Source organism: Euprymna scolopes, chromosome 18 (genome assembly GCF_053919585.1).
Source record: "Euprymna scolopes isolate OS-2025 chromosome 18, ASM5391958v1, whole genome shotgun sequence".
Lineage (NCBI taxonomy): Eukaryota > Metazoa > Mollusca > Cephalopoda > Sepiida > Sepiolidae > Euprymna > Euprymna scolopes.
This window is the reverse complement of record NC_136499.1, coordinates 25,265,158-25,292,463: the sequence shown is the minus strand read 5'-3', so window position 1 is coordinate 25,292,463 and position 27,306 is coordinate 25,265,158. Positions and strand designations below refer to the sequence as shown.

General features: G+C 37.9%; 1 protein-coding gene and 1 long non-coding RNA gene across 7 annotated transcripts in view; one reads left to right on the top strand and one right to left on the bottom strand.

Moving 5' to 3' along the window:
• The window catches only part of LOC145297539 (uncharacterized), a 442,212-nt gene that overhangs the window by 150,837 nt on the left and 264,069 nt on the right, over positions 1 to 27,306 (bottom strand). The gene's annotated exons all lie outside the window — the stretch shown is intronic.
• The window catches only part of LOC145297535 (uncharacterized), a 330,130-nt gene continuing 311,548 nt past the window's right edge, over positions 8,725 to 27,306 (top strand). For 2 of the 6 annotated variants that reach the window (XM_080143484.1, XM_080143488.1), the window contains exons 1-2: positions 8,725 to 9,187; positions 10,311 to 10,529. The gene's annotated coding sequence lies outside the window, so the exon portion shown is untranslated. Of the gene's footprint in view, positions 9,188 to 10,222; positions 10,530 to 27,306 lie in introns of those variants that run through there. The other 4 variants (XM_080143490.1, XM_080143485.1, XM_080143494.1 and 1 more) reach the window with 4 other exon arrangements.

Genomic DNA, 27,306 nt, shown 5'->3' with positions numbered 1-27,306 from the left:
GGGATGTGAAGACAGTATGTGGTCTATTTTCTCAGATATGCTCTTAAAGATAGTAACTACGCTGTTGTGGGGCCTATAGAGGGCAAATATAAATACAGTGGTGTTAGCAAGTGCAACCCTGAAGCACATATAGGGTAAATTAGGATCTTCTCTAGAGGTATCCCTGCCACATGGGAAGCCATCCTTAATGTAGGCACATATTCCATGCCCATGGCGATCTTGGGAGTCAGATTTAGCTGTTAAATTGGAGTATCCATTAATTATGAACTCATCTAGGGAAGTGGTCGGCCCTATTCCAGTTTCACATAGAAATAATATGTCCGGTTTCGTTATACTATTAAATAAAATGCTATATTGAGTTTGCTCCAGTTCTCTGCATAGTTTTCAACAAATGCCTTAACGAATCTTGCTTTCCTGATTGTTGGAAAACTGCTTCTGTGGTACCAGTTTATAAGAATACTGGCGAAAGAACTAACCCATTAAATTATCGCCCCATTAACCTCCTCCCTATTTTTGCCAAAATATTTGAGTCCATAATTAAACAAGCTCTAGTCCACCACCTTACAGTTGCTAAACTTCTGTCTGACCAACACTATGGATTTAGGAAAGCCCATCTTACTGAAGATATTCATAATGTAATCCCTGAATGTATATACCATGCACTGGATAAAGCAGGGAAACGTAGGACAGAAGCTGTAGATATATCTAAGGCTTTTGACAGGGTATGGTATGATAGTTTACTCATGAAAATCGGATCATCTTTTAATGGACAAATACTTAACATAATTAAATCCTTCTTAAATAAGAGAAAAAAAATCAAGGTTGCCCTCGATGGTCGTATATCAAAACAATTTGATATCAATGCAAGTGTACCTAAGGTGTCTATCCTCGGACCTTTATTATTCCTGATATTCATAAATGACCTCCCTGATAAAATTGTCTCTGAGATGGGTATATTTGCTGACGATACCATGCTCTATAACAGACACGAGAGGAAAAACGAATGAACACATATCCAAGGCAATGGTGGAAACCCTCGGGAAGGACCTCCAGTCTGTAGTGGAATGGGGACAAAAATGGATGGTCACATTCAATGCTGCCAAGAATAAGCTTTTTTCTTTTAATAATTACAAATAACTTTCTCAACCACATATCACGACCCCCACATATCAATAGCTATGGCTGATGATGCATTATCTGAAATTACTTTGTTCAAACTCCTTAGCTTAACGTTCACATGGAACATGAGTTGGAACAGATACATCGAGAGTATTGCCAGGGTTTCTGTGGGGAAGGTGGGCTCTCTCTACTGTGCTAGAAAGTTATTTACACCTGAAAGTATCCTACACCTCTACAAGGCCACTATTCGCTCATGTATGGAGTATTGCTGTCACATTTCGGCTGGTGCATCTGCTATTAGTCTCTCACTCCTGGACAGGGTTCAAAAGAGAGTCGTCAACCTAATAGGTCCCAAACTGTCAACAAGACTCCAGGCTCTGTCCCATTGACGAAATGTTGCATCCCTCTGCCTGTCTTACAAGTATTTTAATGGTGGATGCTCTGACGAACTACAAGAACTTGTACTCCTTTGACGTAAATACCTTCAACAAACTCAGCAAGCAGCAAAATCTCACCCCTACACAGTACAGATCCCCAGATGCAGAAGGCCTTCTACTCTAATAGTTTCTTCCATAGAACTGCTAGACTTTAGAATTCCATTCTGGGTTCCTGCTTCTCCGACTGTACTGACATGCAGAAGTTCAAGTGCAATGTAAACAGACAGCTTGCTATTCAACTTCCTACATATTATCCCTACAATTTATGTCCCAGAGAGTAGCCCCCTACATCAAAGTGGCACTGTGCCTTGTTTGGCGTGAAAATGCGATATATATATATATATATATATATATATATATATATATATATATATATACTAGAAGATGTACCCAGCATTGCCCAGTATTAAATGTTACATTAAATTCCTAAAAAAAATGAAGTTAAAAAACGGAAAGAGACTGAGACATGTGCACACGAGTATTATATTTTTTTTCTAAACAGTTCACTTCTTGTAAGTAAAAAAAAAAGGGAAATACTCGAGCTGAGATCGAAACCAAAACCTAAAGTCAGTGAGTCAAGTATGACAACCATTAAGCCGGCTTGAACCGATTTTTAAAAAGTGTTTTCTAAACCAACTTATTTTTACCATAATGAATCTGTCATGTGAATCATTCACACATGCGCATTCGTGAAACAGTTAAAAATCCGTGACCACAACGTCAATTTCGACCTCTTAGCAGCCCGTTTTTCCACATAAAAAAAGGATTAAAAAGTTTTCAACATGTCTGAATATCCTATATACCAAATTTCAAGTCTATAGATTTAAAATCCATTGAGTGTATAAGTTGAGAATTGTCCTCACACATGCACATATAATCTCACTTATATCTATCTATCTATCAATTTATCTATATATCTATATATCTATAAAAGCGAACGTGTCTGTGTGTCTGTGTGGGTGTCTGTGTACATTTCACTACGCAATGACTCTGTCAATTTTCAGTCCACAGACTCGAAATTTGATATACAGGGTACTGAGATTTGGGAAAATCTTTGGGATTGGTTTTCGGCCAGAAATTTGGCTGTTAAGAGGTCAAATTTAACGATTTTACCTTTGAGAACTCTACCAAACTCCTCCGACAATTTTGGGTCTAAACACTTGAAATTTTCAATATAGGTTCCTTAGACATGGATCTAACTTAATAACTTGATTTGAGCCCAAAACAATAAATGTTAAGGGGTCATAATAGGGGTCAAATTTTAAAAAATTGACCTCTTTTTTGTTTTGTTTTGTTTTTTGCTCAACATACACCTCCAAACACCCGGGCAACGCCGGGCTGGAATGCTAGTATATCTATAAAAGTGAACGTGTCTGTGTGTCTGTGTGTTTGTCTGTGTGTCTGTGTACATTTCACTATGCAATAACTTTGTCAATTTTAAGTCTACAGACTCGAAATTTGATATGCAGTCTACTGAGATTTGGGAAAATCTATGTGATTGGTTTTCGGCCAGAAATTTGGCTGTTAAGAGGTCAAAGTTCAACGATTTGACCTTTGAGAACTCTACCAAACTCCTCCGACAATTTTGGGTCTAAACACTTAAAATTTTAGATATAGGTTCCTTGGACATGGATCTAAATTAATAACTTGATTTGAGCCCAAAACAATAAATTTTAAGAGGTCATAATAGGGGTCAAATTTTTAAAAATTGACCGTTTTTATTTTTTTTTTTTTTATTTTTTTTTTTTTTTTTGTTTTTTTTTTTTTTTTGCTCAGCATACACCTCCAAACACCCGGGCAACGCCGGACACCCATGCTAGCATATCTATAAAAGTGAAAGTATCTGTCTGTCTGTCTGTGTACATTTCCTTACAAAATAACTCTGTCAATTTTCAATCTACAGGCTCGAAATTTGATATACAGGGTAGTGAGATTTGGGAAAATCTTTGTAATCCGTTTTCGGTCAGAAATTTGGCTATTAAGGGGTCAAAGTTCAACGATTTGACTTTCGAGAACTTTACCAAATTCCTCCGACAATTTTGGGTATAAACACTTGAAAATTTAGATATAGGTATCTTGGACATGGATCTAAATTAATAACTTGATTTGAGCCCAAATCAATAAATGTTAAAGGTTCATAATAGGAGTCAAAGTTAAAAAAAAATTTAACTCTATGGTCTCTACCAAACAATTTCTGGTCTAAACATTTGAAATTTTACATAAAGGATATTCAGAGATAGGGCAAGCTTTTTAATTGGGTTGGGTCGAAAATTTGAGCTACAAATATATAAATGTATGTATGTTTGCATGTCTGCCTAAAACTTTCGACAGAAGCAACAGATTTTCGCAAGATCAGTATCGTTTTTAAGCTCAACACTTCAGACGACAAATACCGAAAAATTGGCTAAAACATTAATATCTTCACCCTCAACTGGGCACTTATCTACAGGGAGGGGTTGATTTTTTCGCCGATATTTTCGAAAGCCATCCCCTCTTTTCGATTGTCTAGCCTTAATTTAAACGTACATCGCTTCCCGTTTGGCAGTGGTCGTAACCCTAAAGACATAACGTTTTTTCTTTTACGTTTTTTTCCTCCTTCGCGGTACGGGTTCGAGCCTGCCTTCCTACTACCACTTTTTTTTTTTTGCTGAGCACACACCTCCAAACACCCATGCTAGTATATCTATAAAAGTGACAATATGTGGTGTATGTGTGTGTGTGTGTGTGTGTGTGTGTGTCTGTTTGTCTGTCTGTCTGTGTACACTTCCCTACCAATTTTCAATCTAGGGACTCGAGATTTGGCATGAGTGGTAGTGAGATTTGGGAAAATCATTTTAATCTGTTTTCAGCCAGAAATTTGGCTGTTAAGGGGTTAAAGATCAATGATTTGACCTTGTAGAACTCTACCAAATTCCTCCGCCAATTTTGGGTCTAAACACTTAAAATTTTAGATATAGGTTACTTGGATATGGATCTAACTTTATAATTTGATTTTAGCACAAAACAATAAATACTAAGGGGTCATAATTGGGGTCAAAATTTGGAAACATTTCACCACCTCAGCAGAAATAACCTTCTTAGTGACATGCAATATGGTTTCCGTTCTGCTAGATCTACAGCAGATGTGTTAATGGTTATATCTTATAGGATTAGTGAATCTCTCAACAAAGCCTTCCTTTCTAGGGCAATTGTTCTTGACATATCAAAGGCCTTCTATAAGGGCCTACTTCACAAGATTTCCAGCTGCGGTATAATTGGAAATGTTTTCTCAATTATTAAATCATTTCTCTGATAGGCTTATAAGAGGTTGATGGGCAGAAATCAGAGGCCCACAGTATTAATGCTGGTGTCCCTCAGAGGTCCATCCTGGGCCCAATTCTCTTCCTGATCTACATCAATGATCTCCCAAAACACATACTTAATTCATTCATTGACATCTATGCTGATGACACGACCATCTATGGCAACACATCAAAGGCTGTAAATGATCAAGTTCTCTCTGATTCTCTCTCCTCTGATCTTGAGCATGTGGTACAGTGGGGGAAGAGGTGGCTGGTTAATTTTAGTGTATCTAAAACTAAGCTCCTGTCTTTACATCATCAACGCTCTGATCCCCATCTGGCATCAATTGAAATGGATGGCTCTCGTCTTGGGGAGGCTCCATATTTTGGCAAGCTTCTGAGTTTGACATTTACTCCTGATCTGAAATGGAACATGTACATCAGGTCTGTTGCCAAGGACGCTGCGAGGATAGTGGGATACTTCTACCACTCCAGAAGATATCTCACTACTGATGCAATTCTCTATCTGTATAAAAGCCAAGTACGTCCAAGGATGGAGTACTGCTGCCACATCTGGGAAAACAGCCTATCCTGCCTTGACGAAATAGAAAACATGTAAAAAAAAAACTCTGCAGTCTCTATGAAATTACTAAAAAAAAATTAACCTCTGCGATCTCTACCTAAATTACTCACCCAATTTTTGGTCTAAATATTTGAAATTTTACATAAAGTGTACTCAGACATAGGAGAAGCTTTTTAATCGGTTTTTGGCCAGCAGCCACGCGATTGCACCAGGGGATCACCACACTCTTTAGCACATCCGAGTACACTTTTGTGTTAACTTTCAAGCCGATTTCGAAGATGTGAAATGGTATGATGTGCCTCTCAACTGAAACTACATCAAAGACCATAAGCATGGCTGAAAACTGTGCCCTCTAGCGTTGAACTGTCCAGATTTGCATTTTGTTGTCATAAGTTGTATAGTGGCGCATCTCCGATCTCGCTCGTTGAACATTGTGTCACTTCAGACATGATAGAAGGCTCCTATCGCTCTTGAGATTTGTATACAACTAGCCAATTAGTAGATGGTCTGCAAGAAAAAAAGAGAACCGGTTTTCATCAAACGGAAATGGAATCATGTCGTCTTTTCTAGGGCAACAATTTTATCGTTTCACCTTTTATGATGTTATGGACTGAGGGCAATGGGACATGAAATGACATGTTCAATACCAGACAACATCAAGTCTTCCTGTTAGCAGAAGATTAAAATGCACAGTTAGTTTTTACTATCGTAAACTTTCGAATTTTGAAAGTGATTTTGATATTTTTTAATACTGAAAAGTAAAACGCATTTTCTGCGCTCTGTTAACCTTTAAAGGCTAAACGTCCAATATTATGGATTCTTTTGTGTTCATCGCGCACCGCTTCCGTGTCAAAGAAGGCCCAATCGTAACTGGGAAAGACCGCCACAGCCTGGGAACACGTGATCAAACCCGTGTTCAGTCTAACGTTTCTTATTTGCTACATTAACTAGAGAGACTTGTGGAAATTCCAATGAAAAAGCGGTGGAAGGTAGGAAGTCCACATACGAGCGTGAAATTGCTTCAGCGTGTTATTACAAAACAGTGCAAATGTTCACAATACCATTTGCGAACATTACACTTACAGTAGACGGGTGTGGTACGGTAGAATACTAATTTATCAGTTATCTTTACACTTGAACAAAGGTTGAATTTTAATATTACTAATAAGATTTTCGCTGATGCAGGAAAACAAAAAACAGAACAGGTTTTTGAAAAAAAAAATCTTTTTTTATCCGTCATATTTTTACGGGTTGTGTAAATTGAATGCAGTGGTGTGTAAAAGACTGGTGTTACCTTTGTGAAGCCCTGTTGAAGCCCTGGTGATACTTTGGTTATGTTCTGTTAAGGCTTGGTGTTGCCCTGGTGTAACAGAGCGCGGACGCGCGTATGGCAGCTGTATGCAAATTACCGAGCCGTGTGCGAGATGACGTCATGACAATGAAAAATGAAAATGACTATAAAAAGAAGAACGTGTGCACAGACCGACACTCATGTTAAAGACACGTGAGTGACGTCACAATCAAGACGAGAAGTCACGTGTGGCGGGAGAAGGAGAAATAAAAGTCTTTTGTTTAAACTTGACATAGCGAGCTGAAGTTCTTTCCTCTTCCTTTCTTATGTTCTTTGCGACGGAGTCAACAACGTGTTGGGTCCCTAAACGACTACATTACACTGGAAAAACTCTTGTTATGCCCTGATTAGCACCTGATGAGGTCCTATCGATGCCAAGGTTAGGCACTGGTGATTCCCTGGTGTTTTCTTGGTAAGGCTCTGGTGTTGCACTGGTTGGACTCTGCTGAGGCCTTAGTGGTTCCCTGGTGAAGCCTCGGTTATGCCCTGGTGAGGCTTTGGTGAGGTTTTGGTATTGTCCTTGTTAGATCCTGTTGATGCCTGGGTAATATTCTGATGAAGACTTGATGCTGCCTTGGTGATGCTTGATGCTGACCTAATATTGTCATGGGGAGTTTCTGGTGGTGCCTTGGCGTTGCTCTGATGATGCCCTGGTGAGACACGCTGCTGTTTTACAGTTATTGTTTTGTTTAACAGCATATCAACACTTGACGTTATTTTATGCATAATCGAATCATTTGGATACAAAATCTTATGGCTTTGTGTGCTTAATATCTTCAAATATTTATCATATTGATTTACCAATAAATGATGCACGTGTCAGATTCTATTAAACCCATAAATGGGACCCAGGTACTATCATTCCAAATGGAAGTAAGTGTTGTGGACTTTGTTAAATGCTGTCTACCACATTGGGAAGAACAAAAGCAGTGGACAAACAACAATAAAAGAAACAACGCTCACCAAAATATGTAACTTACAAACCGTGTGAATTCATTACGCGCGACTAGTACAAGACATGTTTATAAGAAAAAAAACCAAGAGGAGAGAAATCTCCACGCGTCCATACCGGATGACGTCTTAGGTGAAAAGAGGCGGAGAAAGCAAAAGAGAGAAAGGAGGTCGATATCGCCACCTATCCGTTTTAACATGCAACTCTGGAAATAAGGTGTGATAATCTTATATGTCTCAATCTTATGAGTGTTGCGCATTGTGTCTGTGTGTGCGCTGTGTGCGAGTTAGGTTGAAATATGAATTTGACGACATATCTCTACATATGTATGGGAGCAATATAAACAAAAGGACGATGTCACATTCTTTGGCCTTTTTAACTAGGAGCAAAGCGGAGTATTTGTTCTGATACGACACGATATTTACTGTCCTCGGTCAGTGAAAAGAAAAATTATTTTAGATTTAGGCATTGTTTTTTGTTTTGTTTTTTTCTTTCTTTTTTATCTTTGTCCCTATTTTTGGAGGAGCTGGGTTTTCACCACATTGAAAACCGAACATATGTCTAGGCCAGAGGAAACAGGAGAAATTTAAACTGTACATTCCCCAAATTTTCTAAATTGTTGCGTCTTATTCAAGGTCCGGTTAACCCCCCTCATTCGTCCCGGCGAGGTGGAATATTTTTGTAGATTATTAATAATTTTGTCATTTTGGATTACAGCAACCTTGTTGTCATGAAATTAGTTGCAGTTTAGAATAATTTGGAATAATTATGTTTTTAATCAATGAGCAAACAAATATCGTCATAATAAAATTTAACTTAAAAAAAATATCCATTTAAAAAATAGTGAAAAATATACAAAAGACAAACGATACCGTTTCAATGAGGAACAAAAAACAAGTATCAAGTACTTCTGGGTACGCCGGGTGGTTAGAGCACGGCACGTACGTGTGTGTGTGTGTGTGTGTGTGTGTGTGTGTGTGTGTGTGTGTGTGTGTGTGTGTGTGTGTGTGTGCGTGTGTGTGTGTGCGTGTGCGTGTGCGTGTGTGTGCGTGCGTGCGTGCGCAACACGATTTTGGCATTGCAACAAAAATACATTAATAGTTTGTTTTGTTTTGTTATTAGTAAAACCTGACCGGTGTTGCCAGGGATTTTTTTTTTTTTTTTTCGTTTTTGCTTCGATTTTTTTTTTATTTATTATTATACACATCATGTTCTTGTTTTTTGTTTTTTAATACCAAGTCTTCTTTTTTTCTAAGACTTTGAAAGTTAATTTTATTTTAGAAATCACTTATGACGAGGCACGAAGCCACTTGATGTAAGGAGCGAAAAGAAAACATCCCTTCAAGATCAAACATTAGATGCGTGTTATATAAATAGATTCCGGGTCAGAAAGCAGCACTTCTTCCTCCTTTGTCAGAAACGAAGTTCATGGGATGTGATGTGAGCATTAAAAGGCAAAACAAAGTAAGCATGAGTAACGAGCTACCGAAAGTAAATCCCAGGTTCAATTTTTTATGATATTCTCTAGCACTGTCTAGTTATTAAATGATTAAATGAACTAAATTGTTAGAAAAGTATAACTAATTGTTCTAAATATATGATATATACATAGCACACGCGCACACACTTATAAGATTATATAATTTAGATGATATATATTATATAACATACGTACTTTGGGATAATTGCGCCAACTAGCTAAAAGTGCTCTTTTGGCAACCACACATATAAAGAGCACATTTTTTTTTAATTGACGCAATTGCCCCCGGATTTGGCGCAATTATCCCAAAGTACGGCAAACACACACACACACACACACACACACACACACACACACACACACACACACACATATATATATATATATATATATATATATATATATAACTACTTAATTTACTCACATAAAATTAATATACAAGAGTATAAATTTATGCGTAAACTTTAAGTATTTACTTCAAAAGTGCTCAATACGTAGGTAGAGCTAGTTAGTAATTTATAAAATATACATGGCGATTAAGTTACACTGAATATTCCACGTTTCATCCACTCTGATTCTTCAGGCTTGGATGAAACGCGGAATATTCAGTGTAGCTTAATCGCCATATATATTTTATAAATTAACACACACACACACACACACACACACACACACACACACACACACACACACCATGATGTAAAAGGTATTCAAGAATGATAACGAATGAATTTAACAAGGTTATATGAGAGTGCTCAATAAAAGAAGAGCGAGATATATTTTTTATTAATATAAACAAATTTACATGGTCACGAAGACATGCTAATATTTCGGACAAATGGTCGATTAAAACAAGAAGTCCTCGTCAAGCGACTTAGTAAACAGAGCTGCTTTTTTTGTTTGTTGTTTTTTTGTTTGTTTGTTGTTGTTTTTTTGTTTTTTTGCAAAAGAAACCAGTTCTTAAATGTGCTAAAAGTTATGATTATATAATTTTTACAATTGTTTGTCAATAAAAAAAAAACTCTGAATAAAATCCGCGCAATTATTTGAGGAAAAAAATATAGCTATTTCTCCAAATTTTTTTTTTTTTTTTTTCTTTTTTATCAGGGTGGCTGTGACAGGGAGGGTGAGGATGGACACTCCGCCGACGTCAGTATTTTTATATGACGTGATTTTATTTCCTAGAGAAAGCATGAAAAAGGAGTGACCCGACCCACTATGAATGACATCATATCACTAGAAGTGCTTTGCAAAGTTCGGAGTCTTTATCAGCTGCTGCGGCTGCGTTAAGTGGAACTAAACAACGTGTTTGTATTTCATTAATCGGTATGTTCATTTTAATTTCTCCTATTTTTCTTCATTATAATCCAGTACGTTACGGATCAGCGTTCTTTTCTAGCATAGTGGTGCTGCTGCCTTCAAGAAATAATGTTTATTGTTTTTGGTTTTGGTTTGCGAGCAGAATGGAACAGACAACTCTCGTTGAGAATATGATGAATGTAAATTTTAGCAAAACATAACTTTTTATTCACCAATTTAAAGGCTGCGACACACACATGCACAAAGAGAGAGAGAGAGAGAGAGAGAGAGAGAGAGAGAGAAATAAAAAGGAACAAAATGAATTATGTGTTCATCAACGTTTCGTCTTTATTTCGAGACTTCGTTTGGATGAAATAAAGACGAAACGTTAATGAACACATAACTCGTTTTATTTCTTTTTAGTTCTCTATTTCGTCAGAATAATATTTACATTATTCTGATCGTCATATATATATATATATATATATATATATATATATATATATATATATATATATACATGCATGTATATATATATGTAGCTATATATATATATATATATATTTATATATATATATATATATATATATATATATATATATATATATATATATATATATATGAACAAATGATTAATAAAACATGTTAAAAGACATCTTGAAAAAGAGTTAAAACATATTTAATTTTAAAAAGGAAGCACAAGATAAGTGGATAGTCCTTAATCTACGGAGTTTCGAAGAAATACTCTCCTTCTCATCAGAGGGCAGGAATTAGCAAAATGCGGGATCGGATTTTGCATGTAAAAGTATTTAATGACACTACAAGTAAGTCACAAATCTTACTTGGTTAAAAAAAAGGGTGAGGTAAGGGGAATAAGAGGTAAAAGAAAAATGATAAAAAGATTTCACATGAATGGATAGTCCGGTGAAGGGTAAAAAATCCAAGAATGGTAAAATCCAAACACGGTCGAATTAAAAATTTCCAATCCAAATGATCCAAAAGGCAGAATTCTTTGGAAAAAATCACAAATGGAATTTATATATATATATGTATATATATATGCATATATGTACATATAAAATCACAAATGGAATTTATATATATATGTATATATATGCATATATGTATATATATATATATATATATGTATATATGTATATGTATATATATATATGTATATGTTTATGTATATATATACATGTATATATATATGATAATATATATATGTATGTATATATATATATATATGATAATATATGTATGTATATATATATATATATATGATAATATATATATGTATGTATATATATATATATATACATATATATATATATATATATATATATATATATATATATATATATATATACTAGCAAAAGTACCCGTCGTTCTGGGTTCAAAAACAGCCTACAGAAAATGGACTCTGATTCATGAAAGTATGATAGGTTATGAAATGGAAGGGTCGTAAAGAGATAGCTTCGAATTTGGGGGTATCAAAACCAAAGCAAAATGTGATGAAAGTAAAAATAAAATAGACAAACCCCATAATTTATTATACCATACCTGTGCACACCGAAACACTTATCACAATATTCTGTGGATCTATATTAAAAAAACCTTGTTAAGCTTTGAGATATATTTCTATTCTATGGAGGTCAGGCGCGAACGAACACCCCGTAATTATATTATACCATATTACTTCAAGCTGAAACATAATTATCAAAGTATACTTACGCAGGTAGATATGAAAAGTCCTTATAAAAGTGTGTGCCTATTTCCATTCTATGGAGGCCAGGTGCGAACGCAGACCCCACAATTTTATTATACCATCCCTATTTAAATTGAAACATACTTATCAAAGTATTATTATGTACATCTATATCAAAAACACTTGTAAACGTTTTTTTTTTTTTTTTTTAATTTTTTTATTTCCATACTTTGTGGACCAGGCGAGTACGCAGACCCCACAATTTTAATGAATCATCATTATGCCAGATCAAACATACCCATTCCTATGTCTCGATGCATCTTCTATCATTATATGTGAACAGTTTTCTATAATAGTCAACCATATAGGAGCCTCTTCGTGACCACACACACACACACACACACACATAGACGTTCAGCTTTATATATGTGTGTGTGTGTGTGTGTGTGTGTGTGTGTGTGTGTGTGTGTGTGTGTGTGTGTGTGTGTGTGTGTGTGTGTGTGTATTATAATAGAAAAATGCGAGCATGAAAAGTAATATGGTTACGCTTAAACATGGTAAAGGACTAGTTGTTAAAACTTGAAAAGAAAAGGACAAGATATTCTAGTAAAAAAATTAATAAATTTATAACTTTAAATATTGCAGTATTAAGAATTGATTATATAATGTTATAAATTGAATTTTAAAAAAATACTTAGTGCTGTCATATTTTAAGTTATAAATTTTTTATACTTCTTACTAGAATATCTTGTCCTTTTCTTTTCCAGTTTTAACAACTAATTCTTTATTTTCTATGTTTAAGTTTAAACATATTACTTTTCATGCTCGCAGTTTTGTATTGTAATCCATGATTTTTCCAGGCTTCTAGTAAATTCACTTGTTCTTTGTTTAATTTCAGTCTTATTTTTTGTCCCGATAAATATAACATACAGATATAAAAATAACAATGTACGACACTCGTCTGCTTTCAATAAATCCCCCCAATTATCCCCCTTTCATTCTGTCTGTCTCTGTTTCACTTGTTACTTCTCTTTTTGCAAGAACGGTGAATTAGTAGCAACAGTAGTCGCTGAAGCGACATGGTTGTTATCGAAACTAGAAATATAAAAACATCGCTCACCCCCTTACATTTTTTTACAATTTCGAACACCAGCAAATCCATCATAACTTTTGTTTTACTGAACGAAAATTGAAAATTATTTTCCCAATATAGCCGAGAAGGCGATCTAAAAACTAATCATTGTTTGAAATTTGGTCGAAAAATGAGTGAGCGTTGTAGCTTTAAAGTGAAAGTGTATGTCTGTCTGTCTGAGTGTCAGTGTACATTTTCCTACACAATAACTCTGTCAACTTTCAGTCTACAGACTCAAAATTTGATATACAGCGTAATGAGATTTGGGAAAATCTTTTTGAACAGTTTTCGGACAGAAATTTGACTGTTAAGGGGTATTTGACCTTTGAGACCTCTATCAAACTCCTCCAATTTTGGGTCTAAACACTTGAAATTTTAGATATAGGTTCCTTGCACATGGATCTAACTTAATAACTTGATTCGAGCCCAAAACAAACAATAAATGTTAAGGGGTCATAATAGGAGTCAAAGTTTTTAAAAAATGACCTCTGCAGTCTCTACCAAATTACTCAGACACTTTCTGACCTAAACATTTGAAATTTTATATAAAGGGTATTCAGAGAAAGGGCAAGCTTTTTAATCGGTTGGGTGGAAAATTTGACCTAATAATATATAAATGTATGTATGTATGTATGTTTGCATGTCTGCCTAAAATTTTTGAAAAATTGGCTAAAAACATTAATTTCTTCATCCTCAACTGGGCATTTTTCTACAGGGAGGGGTCGCTTTTTTGACAATATTTTTGAAAGTCATCCCCTCTTTTAGATTATCTAGCTTTAATTTAAACCTACGTCACTTCCAGTTTGACGGTGGTCGTAACAGCAAAGACGTTGTGTTTTTCCCCCGTTCTTTTCCTCCTTCGCAGTACGGGTTCGAGCCTGCCTGCCTTCCTACTACCACTTTTTTTTTTTTTTTTTTGCTCAACACACACCTCCAAACACCCGGGCAACCATGCTAGTATATATATATATATATATATATATATATATATATATATATATATATATATTTGTGTGTGTGTATTGATTTTCACATTAAAAAAATCTTTTTTCTCTTTATTTAAAAAGAAAATACAACGTATATAAATACGGGTTGTGGAATTGCATTTATCTGCAAAAGATCTCGCTAATTTGCATATAAACATTAATTTTAATAAATTCCCTGCCTGTTTTTTCTGTTTTCTTCTGGGATGATCATATTTATTTTACTATTACGTGTAATAATCGCATGCAGATATTCTACCTGATTTATACTTGCGTAATATTTGCATAAAAATGCCATAGTAATAACAAACCTTTTTCTATATATTTTTTATGTAGGCGTATATATATTTGTTTAAAAGATTTTGCCTACTAAACTCTGTTGTCAGTTTTAAGTCTCCAGATATGAAACTTAATATATAGGCAATTCGAATCCATACGAAACATTATATTTGGAGTTTAACCGAGGAAAATCGGTGCAAATATTTGAAATTTAAAAATATGGAATTTGCTAGGTAAACGTCAAATGACGGCATTACGAATATACATGCGTAACATAATAGCTACTGGTTCATGTTTTAATTTTTAGCCTTGCAGCAAACATGTCTTCATAGCTAAGGTATTAACGTCAAAGGAAAATGTAAATCGTAAGCTAAACTTTACGGTTTTGAATCTCGGCAAGAGTCATTTTTTAAATAATTTTTTAAAACTTTTTAAAACATTACTATATATTGGGTCCAATATAATATACAAATAATTACAAGATCTGAACCAAGCAAAATATCCCATATATAATCATTCATGTATATATGCATGTATATATACATTTATTTATACATTCATATATATATATATATATATACATTTATATATACGTTCATGTTTATATATACATTTATATATACATTCAGATATATATACATTCATATATATATATACATTCATATATATATATATACGTCATCCATCTATATATGCATCTATATATGCATATATATGCATCTATATATGTATATATACATTCGTATATATATGTATATATATGTATGCATACATATATATACATACATTTTTTATTCGATATATGCATACATATATTTATATACACATATATACATATGTATGTATATGCTTATATACATATATATATACATTCATATGCATACGTATATATATATATAGACATATGTATATATTACTATATCTACATATGTATGTTTATGCATATATATATATATATCTATCTATAATTCCGTATTCCTTTGGTGTGTAGTGATATTCATGTTAAAATCTCTATTTTTCTATTTATTTAAATATTTATTTAAGAAGAAAAATCACAAATTTTACAGAATTTTAGGGTTAAAATTATATAAAACAGGCAACTAATTCTTTTTAAATGTGGCATGAGGCCAAAAAGGGTGTGGGGGGGAAGATGGGTGTCGGGGGTCGTCCACTTGTCTATTCCCTATCACTAGTTGCAATCACCACAATACCGCATTCACTCTAGGAGTTGGATCTACTTAAAGCCCCAGATGACAATATGTACAATTTTTTTTTTTTTTTTTTTTTAAACAATAAAATTATATACAATGGCTTTTTTTTTTTTTTTTTTTTTTTTTGACTTTATATTTACAATGAAATAATGACAAAATGGAAATTGTGATGTGTATGATATATGCGGATGATGGGCGGGGATAATGAGAGCCTTAAAAACACCCCAGAATAAAGAAAAATAACAGTAATAAAAAATAAATGAACCAAATAAAACGTTAAACGGTGAATGTGTTAGTACTGACCCACCCTTACCTATTTGATTTTGAAATGCTTCCTATTTTCCGGTATCGGCCGAAAACAAGGGAGCACTTCCTAAGAGGGAGTAGGCACAGCTACGGACAAAATAAAGGGGGGGGGGGAAGGGATATTCGGTGACCTCAAAGAAAAATAACATCGGGACGGGTTGGGACTAAAATAAATTAATCAGGACTGGGCTTCTTTGGAGGTATCCTAACACCTAAAAATAAAAATTGGGGACATGGAACTCATTTATACCAACTAGCTAAGGGACTGATCCACTACGGGATTATCTTGATCTGGTCTGGGGGTTGCTTTTACGGTCGGCGTGTGCCATGCCTAGGCAGAGAACACGTACTCAAGCTTGTTTCGTACAAACGCACATAAACTAGCGGTGTGAATCCACCTCCTACTAAACTGTGAGTGAGATAACCTCCTTCTATCACATCTGATTTTGATTTTAAGTTGGTGTTTAAAATACAAAATCAGATCCCGATGAGAAGGTGGCTCCCCCCCACGCCCTATCTCTATGCGTGAAACCCACACTACCAGTCTAGCTACGGCCAAGGTCGCTAGGAACACCATTCGTTCCTCCCTAGGCCACAAGGGATCTGCGTTGTAGACAACGGATGCTAAATCCAGGATCGTCACCTGATCGGGGACGATGCGAGCCATGACCTCACTGACATACTCCCAGAATTCACGGAGCTTGGAACAAGTATAAAAAGCATGTTCTACGGTTTCTAAGCTATCTTCGTCGCACCGTGGACAAAAGGGACTAAATACCATACCAATTCTAAACAATATGTCATTGAGGGGTAGAGCGTTTCTAACCAATCGCCAGGTCAGGGAAAATTCGGAATTGTTAAGGTATCCCCGGCCTGGCGCCCAATTCCACAGAGAGCGAACCTCCCCCTCCGACAGCTGCAGCCGCTCCCCAAGCGGGTCCGAAGCGGTCCCCACCACTAATCCCCGATATAATGCCCTTCTAGGCTGTGCAAGGTCCAAGGACCCTGGCATCGCTCTAAGCGCATTTCGGCATTCGTTGAAGAATCTTGATTGCCCTCTAGGCCTTCTTTGGCATTCAATTAAATGATTGGGGATAAGGTCGGGAAAAGCTGCACCGACCGCGGGACCCCAATCAGACTCCTCAATCAGAGTTCTACCCAGGAACGCCAACCTTTCGGCATTTTTGTGGCTAGCCAGGTCAGGCATCCCCAGGCCCCCATCTTCAAGACGTTGAGTGCAGACCTGTCTACGGACAAGCGGCCGTCGCTCATTCCACAACAGTAAGAAGAGCGCACGCGTTAAGGCCGCCATGCGGACCGCAGGCAGAGGAAGTACAGCCAATTGGTAAAGGATCAGCGGAAACACATAAGTGGCGCATGCCTCCGCCCTACCTTTAAGAGACAATCCCCTTCGAAGCCAAACCCTGACAGACGCTTTGACCTTGCTCTGTACTTCCGACCAGTTCTTATCTAGACATAGACCGGGTCCAAACCAAACACCCAGAATACGGACCGGGCCATCCGTCCAGACAAATGCGCCAGGCAAAGCATTCGAGCCCCACCAAGCGGCCAACCTCAGGCCAACGGATTTGCTGAGATTGACTACGGCCCCTGTAACTTGTTCATAACGCTTGAGAGCCTTAATCACCGTAATAATATCAACGACGCTCGAAACAAATACGGTGACATCATCGGCAAACGCGGAAACCCTGGCTCGCGCACCGCCAGGAAGAGCAATTCCGCGCAGGGCCGGTCCAGCCACCCTGGTCCTCACTTTCCTAAGGAATGGTTCCAGCGCGAGGACATACAGCAAGGGCGACAACGGACACCCCTGTCGCACCGACCGAGAAACCGCGAACGGCGCCGACCGCACCCCGTTGACCTGCACAACTGCCGTCGGCCGAGCGTACAAAATGGAAATCCATCTGCAGAAGCCGGATCCAAATCCGGCGGTCTCTAAAACAGCCATCAGGAAACGATGATCCACCCTATCAAACGCCTTGGACTGATCCAAATTAATCAGCGCGGCTTCAGTGTCGTCTTCTAAATTTTCTATGGCTGTACGTATCAAATGCAAATTATTTTGAATTGATCTTCCCTTCACAGCGTAATTCTGATCCGGTTCGACCAAGTCAGCGATAACAATCTGCAAACGATTCGCCAGCACTCGGGCCAGGATTTTTAAATCCGTATTCAGCAACGTGATTGGCCTAAAATCATCTATCCCCCCAACATGTGTGTCGTTCTTCTTCAGAAGTGTGACCACTCCTTTGGTAACCTGACTCGGGATAGATCCTGTGTCAAACCAGTGGTTAAACACACCCGTCAGAATCGGAACAAACATGTGCAACATCCTCAAGTAAAGTTCGTAGGGTAGTCCATCCAGTCCTGGTGATCTGTTATAGGCGACCTGCTTTATAGCAGCTATGACCTCACACTCTGTAACCCGACCATCGCAACCAGCCGCTCGGGCCGCCTCCAGGCGGGGCGAGCCAGCCAAATAGTTGCCAAACTCCTGGACGCGGAGCCTGGACAGCTGCGCAAAGAGATCTTCAAAGTGCACTCGAAACCGCTCGCAAATCCCCCGAGCCGACACTAAGGAGTCCCCTTCCGGGCTCTGAATTTTACGAATGTAGTTATCCGATTTGCGCCCGAGCGAATAGACTCGTTCGGCTTTGTCAACATTCACAGCTTCGTTGGGCATCTTTTTAATTCTAGCCCTAACTACCTGGCCCTGATATCGCTCGCTAGCCAAACGACTCAGATCCGCCTTAGCTAACCCTATTTCTAGGGAATCCCCCCCAGCCACCGCCCGGGATAGTCTATCCTCTAGACGCTTCTCTGCCTTGGCCCTATCTAGCGCGAGGCGTTGGCCATATTTGACAGAGAAGTCTCTAATGCTAGATTTGGCGTTTACCCACCACTTACTCCCGGTAACCGCCCCCACTAATCCCTTCTGTATGTGTTTAGTTAGCCTTTCCCGAAAGTCACCTATCTCCAGTAGGGAGGTATTTAACTTCCAGTACCCAGCTAACTTGGGGTTGCTATCTAAGTCTAACCTGGCCACAAGTAGTTTGTGGTCAGAGTGGCCTAACCAGTGGAACGTGGGACAAGATATGTATTCTATGTTGCCTCTTCTAACTAACAACCGATCCAAGTAAGTACTTGAAGCGGAAGGCCTGCTAGAGAGCCACGTCCACGTCTCCCGCCCCGGGTGATCCACCCGATACCTGTCTACCAGATCGCATCTAGCCATCAGGTCCGACAGACTGGTTTCACACCCATCCGTCCCGCTAGTCCCGCCCACCTTATCTGCCCTGGGGTCAAGGATGGCATTCCAATCACCCACTAGTATTAACCGTTCCGAACCCCCGAGAAACACCTCCAACCGCCGGAAAAAGGAAACCCGCTCCCGTACACAATTGGGCGCATGCACCACGACGACTCGAAACGCTCTATTTGCCACGGCAACATCGGCCACGATCAGTCTACCATCAGCATCCGCGTGAACAACACTAACCGTTGCAGAAAGGGTGCGCCTAACTAACAAAGAAACCCCCCTACTTTGACTATCACCGTATGTTGAAAAGACATCATAATGCCCCTCCAGCACCCGATGATCATCAACGCAATCGTAGTGAGTCTCCTGTAACGCAGCCACATCTATATTCATCGACATACCCTAGCGGCTTTGCTTCGGCACCTCATGCCCCTAACGTTCAAACTACACAAGCTCAAGGACATGGCCATTGTGTCTAGATATCCGCAACCACCGACCTAAAGTCTTTGTTAGAAAGGGTACCGCAGGACTGGGCGAGGTTGCCCGAAAGCAACTCGGACGTTACTCGTCCGTCTCGCGCAATACCTCCGACATCCAGGGGAAACGTTAATTTAAGGGCCCTATACAAACAAGGGTGGACGTAAATAGGAACCCTACCTTCGCATCTCGGCACCAGCTGATCGAGGGAGTCATGCCTCTCTTCCACCAACTTTAAATCTGGAATCGCCCCCCTGGCGTCGTCGATCATATTCCACATGGCCTTCGTGCGTCCAGTTTTTGTATGGCGCACAAAGGTCATGACTAGGGGGGCGTCTGGGAAGTTTTTAGGGTTGGTAACACTTTTCCTGTCGATTATTTTCATTTCTCTAAGCGGCTTAATCAGGCCCCTATGGCGCTGCGTTATATACGTGTCAGCGTGAAGGGGGTCTACTTCGCAAATCCGGTCTCCAGGAAGGTAGGGGAGCTTTTTCGTCTTTTCACTCCTTACAGGAGATACAGAGGCGGCTCTTCTACCGCTGTTGGTTTTTGTCGCCGGCTTCTCCCGGGACAACGAGCGGGCACCGGTTGGGGGGGTATCGAAAAGGGATGGGGATTTTGGTTCAGCCGATGAGGTTAGGGTAGGGGTTTTGGGTGGCTGCACCGTAGAGACAGTCTTCTCTACATTCATAGGGGACGGAGAACGGGGCCCTGCCTCCTTGTTTTTTCTCGCCTTCTTTTTAGTTTCCTTTTTCGGCACTTGGTACTCTACCACAGTAGCCGTTTCCTTATCGTGCTCCCCTTCTGAGTCAGACGAGGAGACCGGATGCATTCTTTTCTGGCCGCTAACAACTTCTTTAGTGGTAACGTTGGTGGAAGAGACCGTTGACGACACTGTGGGAACCGGCTGACCTTGTACCTCAGGGGGCTGCTCTCTTGTGGAGGGGGTCTTGGTGGTTCTGCCATTCTTCTTTACCACTGTAGTCCAGCCGTCCGACGTTGTTGCTTCTTTGCCCCCTCCAGTTAGCTTCTCAGGGGCTGCTGGTACCACTGCCGCCGGCTTTGCTACTACTACTACTGTCTGTGGGTTTCTTTTCGGACATTCCCGTGCCATATGGCCCTGCTGTTGACAATTCCAACAGTGGGGCCTGCGACCTTCTACTATAATGCTCATCGACCATATGTCGCACCTGAGCATGGGGGGGATGTTTTGTAATCCTTCCTTGTCAACACGCATTTTTAGGTTGTAGTCCCCTACCATAAGGTTACGGGGACCACGGACAGGAATGACGGACTCTACATCCCCATATTGACTCATAAAGGCCCCTAATTGCTCAGGGCCGAGAATACAGGGGACTCCCAAAATAGACACGTTCGTCTGCGTCTTACTTAAATATTCCGGCTTAAGTCGAATATGTCGCCACGTGTGTTCCGATTTGAATATATTGGCGGCGTCTTCCTCTTTGGGCAGTAGTAAATCCCCCACTGCATAGCTTCTACGGCAGATATAGGTTGCGGGGATATTTAATTACCCCAGAATTTTCGCCATGTCGTCTTTCGGCACACCGGTTAGCGCTCGTTTCTTTGTGTCTATGGAGACTAACGATATTATTCTCTTTGAAAGTTCTTTCATAGTTTTCGGTTCTACTCTAATAACATTACCATCGGTCAAATCCTTATATTTTGTATCGAATAACCGGCGGTAATCCCCGGGAGTTAGTTGCGACTGGGGGCCCCAGTCTTTGACCACTGCCGCCGCGGCCGTCTGCGGTGTTGATATTATCGTCTGTGACACTGTTAACAGCGGTGATTTCTGTCCCGGGGCAATAATAGAACCGAACGAGTCTATTGTTTGTGAACTCCCTGGCAACGTCGGCCACTCTCCCGGCTTCTCCCTTGGGGACGACGGTTTAGGGGTCAGTGCCGGTTCTTTTGTGGCTGTGGCACTAGCTGCCCCATTCTCTCTTTCAGTCTGAGCAGCCCCCTTTCTTTCTCGTTGGCGCGACTTTCTCGCTTGTCGTAGTAGCAGTTCTTGTCTGTTGCATTCATCAGCGCTACTGTCGCTGCTACTAAATTCTATGTCGGCTTGCCTCGCGGCATTCTACTGTTCGTCTAGAAGCGTTAACATGTTAATGGCCTCTTCCCTGTCGTCCGGCAACCCGTTCGAAAACGTCTGTTCCGACTCGGTGTTCCTCAATATTGAGATATCTCCAGAGGTTGCTGGTTTAATTCCCGACCCTAGGGGGTCCGTTCTCCCATGGGCGGGAGGGCTTACAGTTAAAGCACTCTTCCTCGGGTGATTCCACCGAGTCGGAACACCTCTTTCAGCTGGCCTAAATCTACTGCTACTACTATTACTGCCGGGAACAGCAGTACGACTAGTTACGTGAGAGTCGCTGCCTAACGCAAACGATTCCCCTAGATTAGCGGTGCGGGGGACAACACCGAGTTTTGTGCGGGGGTCAACACTAATCCATCCTAGTGGTCTGTCTACTGGGCCTGAACCGGCGGGCGTGTCGGGGACACGAACGCCAGAAACCGGGTTAGGCGGGGGGTCGGAACTCGGACCACGTGGCGGTAGAATTTTTCCAAGGCCTAATCCGGTGCTCAGAGGTGGCCGAAGCCCCCTCTGGGAACCGGACCCCGGGCTAGACATGTCTGCACTGGAGCCCGGCCAAGTTACCCTCCTCCTCTGTGTCTTCTTCCCGGTTGGCCTGGCTGAAGTTTCCGTTGGATATGACTTCGAACAACCACCTCAGACACAGACCGGTCGAGTCGGAAAAAGAGACAACCTGAAATAATTTGTAAACAAGACAATTAATAGCCTCGCGGGGAGGTAGAAAAATAAAAACAAGGCTCACCCGCCCAACAGGGACCGGCAGCCGGTCTTTGGACAGCAGCAAAACGAAAACACAGCCGTACTCAACGCTCTTTTCTATTTATTTAAAAAGAAAATACAATTTTGTTATATATGAGTTATCGAATTGCATTCATTAGCAAAAGATCTAACTAATTTGCATATTCTTTTAAACATTCATTTTTAATTAATTCCCTATTAGTTTTTTTCAGTTTTCTTATAGGGTGATCACCTTTAGTTAACTATTACAGGTAATTATATTCATGCAGATATTCTACATGATTTATACTTGCGAAATATTTGCGTAAAAAGCTTACAATGAACACAAAATCGTTTCCATATATATTTATGTATACGTATATATTTTTGTTTCATCTATCTGTCTATCTATCTTTATATCTATAAAAGTGAACGTGTCTGTCTGTCTGTCTGTCTGTCTGTGTACATTTCCCTACGCAATAACTCTGTCAATTTTTAGTCTACAGACTCGAAATTTGAAATACCGGGTACTGAGATTTGGGAAAATCGATGTGACGGGTGTCAGCCAGAAATTTGGCTGTTAAGGGGTCAAATTTCAACGATTTGACCTTTAAGAACTCTACCAAACTCCTCCGACAATTTTGGGTCTAGACACTTGAAATTTAAGATATAGGTTCCTTGAACCTGGATCTAATTTAATAAAGTGATTTGAGCCCGAAACTATAAATTTTAAGGGGTCATAATAGGGGTCAAATTAAAAAAAAATTTACTCTTTTTTTTTTTTTTTGCTCAGCATACACCTCCAAACACCCGGGCAACGCCGGGCTGAAATGCTAGTATATATATATATATATATATATATATATATATATATATATATATATATATATATATATATACGTATGTATGTATATGCATCTATATACATTTGTATGTATATGCCGCGCCTTACGGTGTTATTTATGATGTTTTTTATTATATACATGTGTATTATAGATTGTACTGTATGTTGTTGCTAAATTTTCGTGCCGTATTTCGAGTTTCTATTGTATATATACTAGCAGACCGCCCGGCATTGCCCGGTCGTAAAATACGCTTAAATATGATATTTTGATTAATGCAGATTTTGTATTTATTATTATATTATATTGGACCCAATATATTGCAATGATTTAAAAAGGTTTTTTTAAATTTTTTCGTGCGACGCAACCGAGAATTGGAACCAAAACGTTTAGCTTACGATTTACTTTTTCCTTTGACGTTAATGCCTGAGCTATGAAGACAGATTTGCTGCAAGGCTAAAAATTAAAACATGAACCAATAGCTATTACATTACGCATGCATATTCATAATGCCGTCGTTCGACGTTCATATGGCAAATTCCATTTTTTTTTTCATTTTCACACTTTTGCACAGATTTTCCTCGGTTAAATCTCAAATATAAAGTTTTGCATGGGTTCGAATAGCCTCTATATTAAGTTTCATTTCTGTAGACCAAAAACTGACAGAGGAGTTTAGTAGTAAAATCTTTTAAAACAAATATATAAATACACATACATAAATATAGAAAGAGATATTGTGTTTACTATAGCCTTTTTACGCAAATATTACGTTAGTATAAATCATGTAGAATATTTACATGAATATAATAATAAAATAACAGTTAAATAAAGATGATCATCCTATAAGAACATCGAAAAACAAATAGCGAATTAATTAACATTAATGTTTAAAAGAATATGCAAATTATCTAGAGCTTGTGCAAATGAATGCAATTCCACGATCCATATACAACAAGGTTGTATTTTCATTTTAGATAAATAGAAAAAAGTTTTTTTTAATATGAATATAAACACTCAAAAAAAAAAAAATCATCGCCGAAATTCCAAATTGTTTAAAGGCAAAGAAAAAAAAAACAAGATCAAAGGTGGCGCCCATGAGAAAATAACTCGAAACTGATTTGCAAAAAAAAAAAAAAAAATCAATGTCGATAATAATAATTCAAAATAAACTAAATTAAATATATTATCAATATAAATAAATTTTAAACAACAATCTTAAATAAAACACTTAAAACAGTTCTCTCACAGTAAACGGTAACTAACATACAGCTATTTAGTAAAATCGATTTTTCTCTTGAGCGTATATTTTGCAAGAATCATACTATGTATAGAAATAAATGAAATAAAGTTTATGCAAGTAAGTTTTTAGTATGAAAATAGGAAAGTAATGAACATTTGGAAAAGACATACAAACAAACAGACAGGAATAGAAAATTATATATATATATATTTATTAATTTGTTCTAATCGCCTATTTAGTGGTATTTTATTTTATTTTAATTGTCCAAGTTCTGTTGGGGAGGAGGGTTAAGTTTGGGGCTTGGTAGACTTGATTATCTTAAATTTTATTCTATTATTATTTTTGTTGTTGTTTGTTTAATTGTTGAATACGGTTGATATATTAGTGCCGATATTGAATGCGATTCAGTTAATCTTCGGCTGTAGCTTTAGATTAATATTGCTTCTAGTAATTTTAGTTTGTGTGTACAGTTAGTTCGGTATCTACGTATCTCGTAATTTTAGTATTACTTGTTAGTATATTTTGTATTTCTGCTGATTGTAATTTTTTGATGTGGGAGATAAAGGCATTTGTTGTAAAGTTTGGAGAGAACTGGAGCTACTCCGGCCGAGCATTTTTTTAATAGCACAGTCGGGATGAGATTAGATCCACATGCTTTTGAAGTGTCAAGATTTTTTATGATAGCATGCACCTGAGAAGGGGTGATTTTCATATCGTCTAGTGTGACATCTGTCCGCAAAGGAAAGTTAGGGAGGGGGTGGTTAGCAGGGTCCAGTTGGAGACAAACCGACTGGCAAGCATGTTAGCCTTCTCGGTATTATTGTTTCTAATTATTAGGTTAGAAGTTTTAAATTTAGTATAGCATATTATCAGTTTGATCTTTTTGTTTTGTTCGAAGGGGTTAGTCTACCTTTTAATTAAACTGGTTCTTATCTTTTCGTCTAGTTTGTAATTACCATGCATCTTGTTTCTACAATATAGCTTGATAGTGTCGCGTTTGTTAGAGTTAAGACTAATGTTTTTATTATGTATAGGGTTTAAATAGTTTCATCTGTTGGTCGACTATTTTCTTAGGAAAATTTATGTTTATTAGTGTTTGTTTTATACTAGTTAATTTTTTGTAGAATATTTGTCCGGATGATGATGTACTTTGTGCACGGTGAATCAGATTTTTTATGAGTGCTATTTTGGTAATTGAAGTTATTAGAATAGAATTGTTATTAGTGGATTTTCTATAATTTGAGGTTGTATATTTTGTAGGGGTGCTGGAGTCAATTAGTACGTATAGGAATTGGATTTGATTGTATATATTGAGTCCGTGTGTGAATTTAAAAATAGGGTGAATTTCGAGGTTTTGTTGAAGTTTTTTTTAATGTTGTGGGATTCGGTCTTTATGAAAATCGCATTCAATATTGCCACTAATATATTAACCGCATTAAACAATTAAATAATAATAATAATAATAATAATAATAATAATAATAATAATAATAATAATAAATCAACTTTACCACACCCCGCATTTGCCCCTCTCCCCGATAGACAACTTAGACGATTAGAATAAAATGAAATTGAATAATGATAAATAGGTGAATAGAACAAATTAACAAATAAACTAAGCCTTGAAATGACCTGCAACAACTCCTGACGACGATCGTGATCACCAATCGAAAGCACTTGAGCAAACGGCCCAAAATCTGTCATTTAGTGCACTAATATACAAACTGTCAGTCGAAACAACAAAAAAAAATTACTCGGCGAATAGAGCAAACCACTTGTACAATCGAAAAAAATGAAAACTCAGTTGTGTTCAACCAGACATGTTTAGATAACAACTTGCTGTCGAATTATACATACATTATATATATATATATATTATATATATATTTTTTTACATGAGTGTCACCACTTATCAAGGCCCAGAGGCCATTCGAGGATAAGGGTTAATAGGTATACATTAGTCATTGTGATTTTAGCATAGTAAACAGTGGGAATTTTGTAACTTGGATTACTTAGGGGGACGATTCAATTAGAACTTGTTCACATTGGACTTTTTCTTTTTTTTTTTTTCATAGGTATCAACACATTATCAAGGCCAAGAGGCCACTAATGTATAATTCGACAGCAAGTTGTTATCTAAACATGTCTGGTTGAACACATACACATTTATATACATACATGCATATACATATAGGTATATATACGTACATATGTGTATATATATATAAGTATACATATATAAATGCACACATATATGCACACATACATATATATGCATATGTATGTATATATATGTGTGTGTGTGTGTGTGTGTGTGTGTGTGTGTGTGTGTGTGTGTGTGTGTGTGTGTGTGTGTGTGTGTGTGTGTGTGTGTGTGTGTGTGTGTTATTTGTTTTTGCGATACGTTTTGAATTAATTAAATTATTTATACCGAAAGTGCATTTTTACCTAAATCCGAATTGTGAATAATTTTCCCTTTGACCAATTCGGTACCCCCAAATGGCGAGGGGC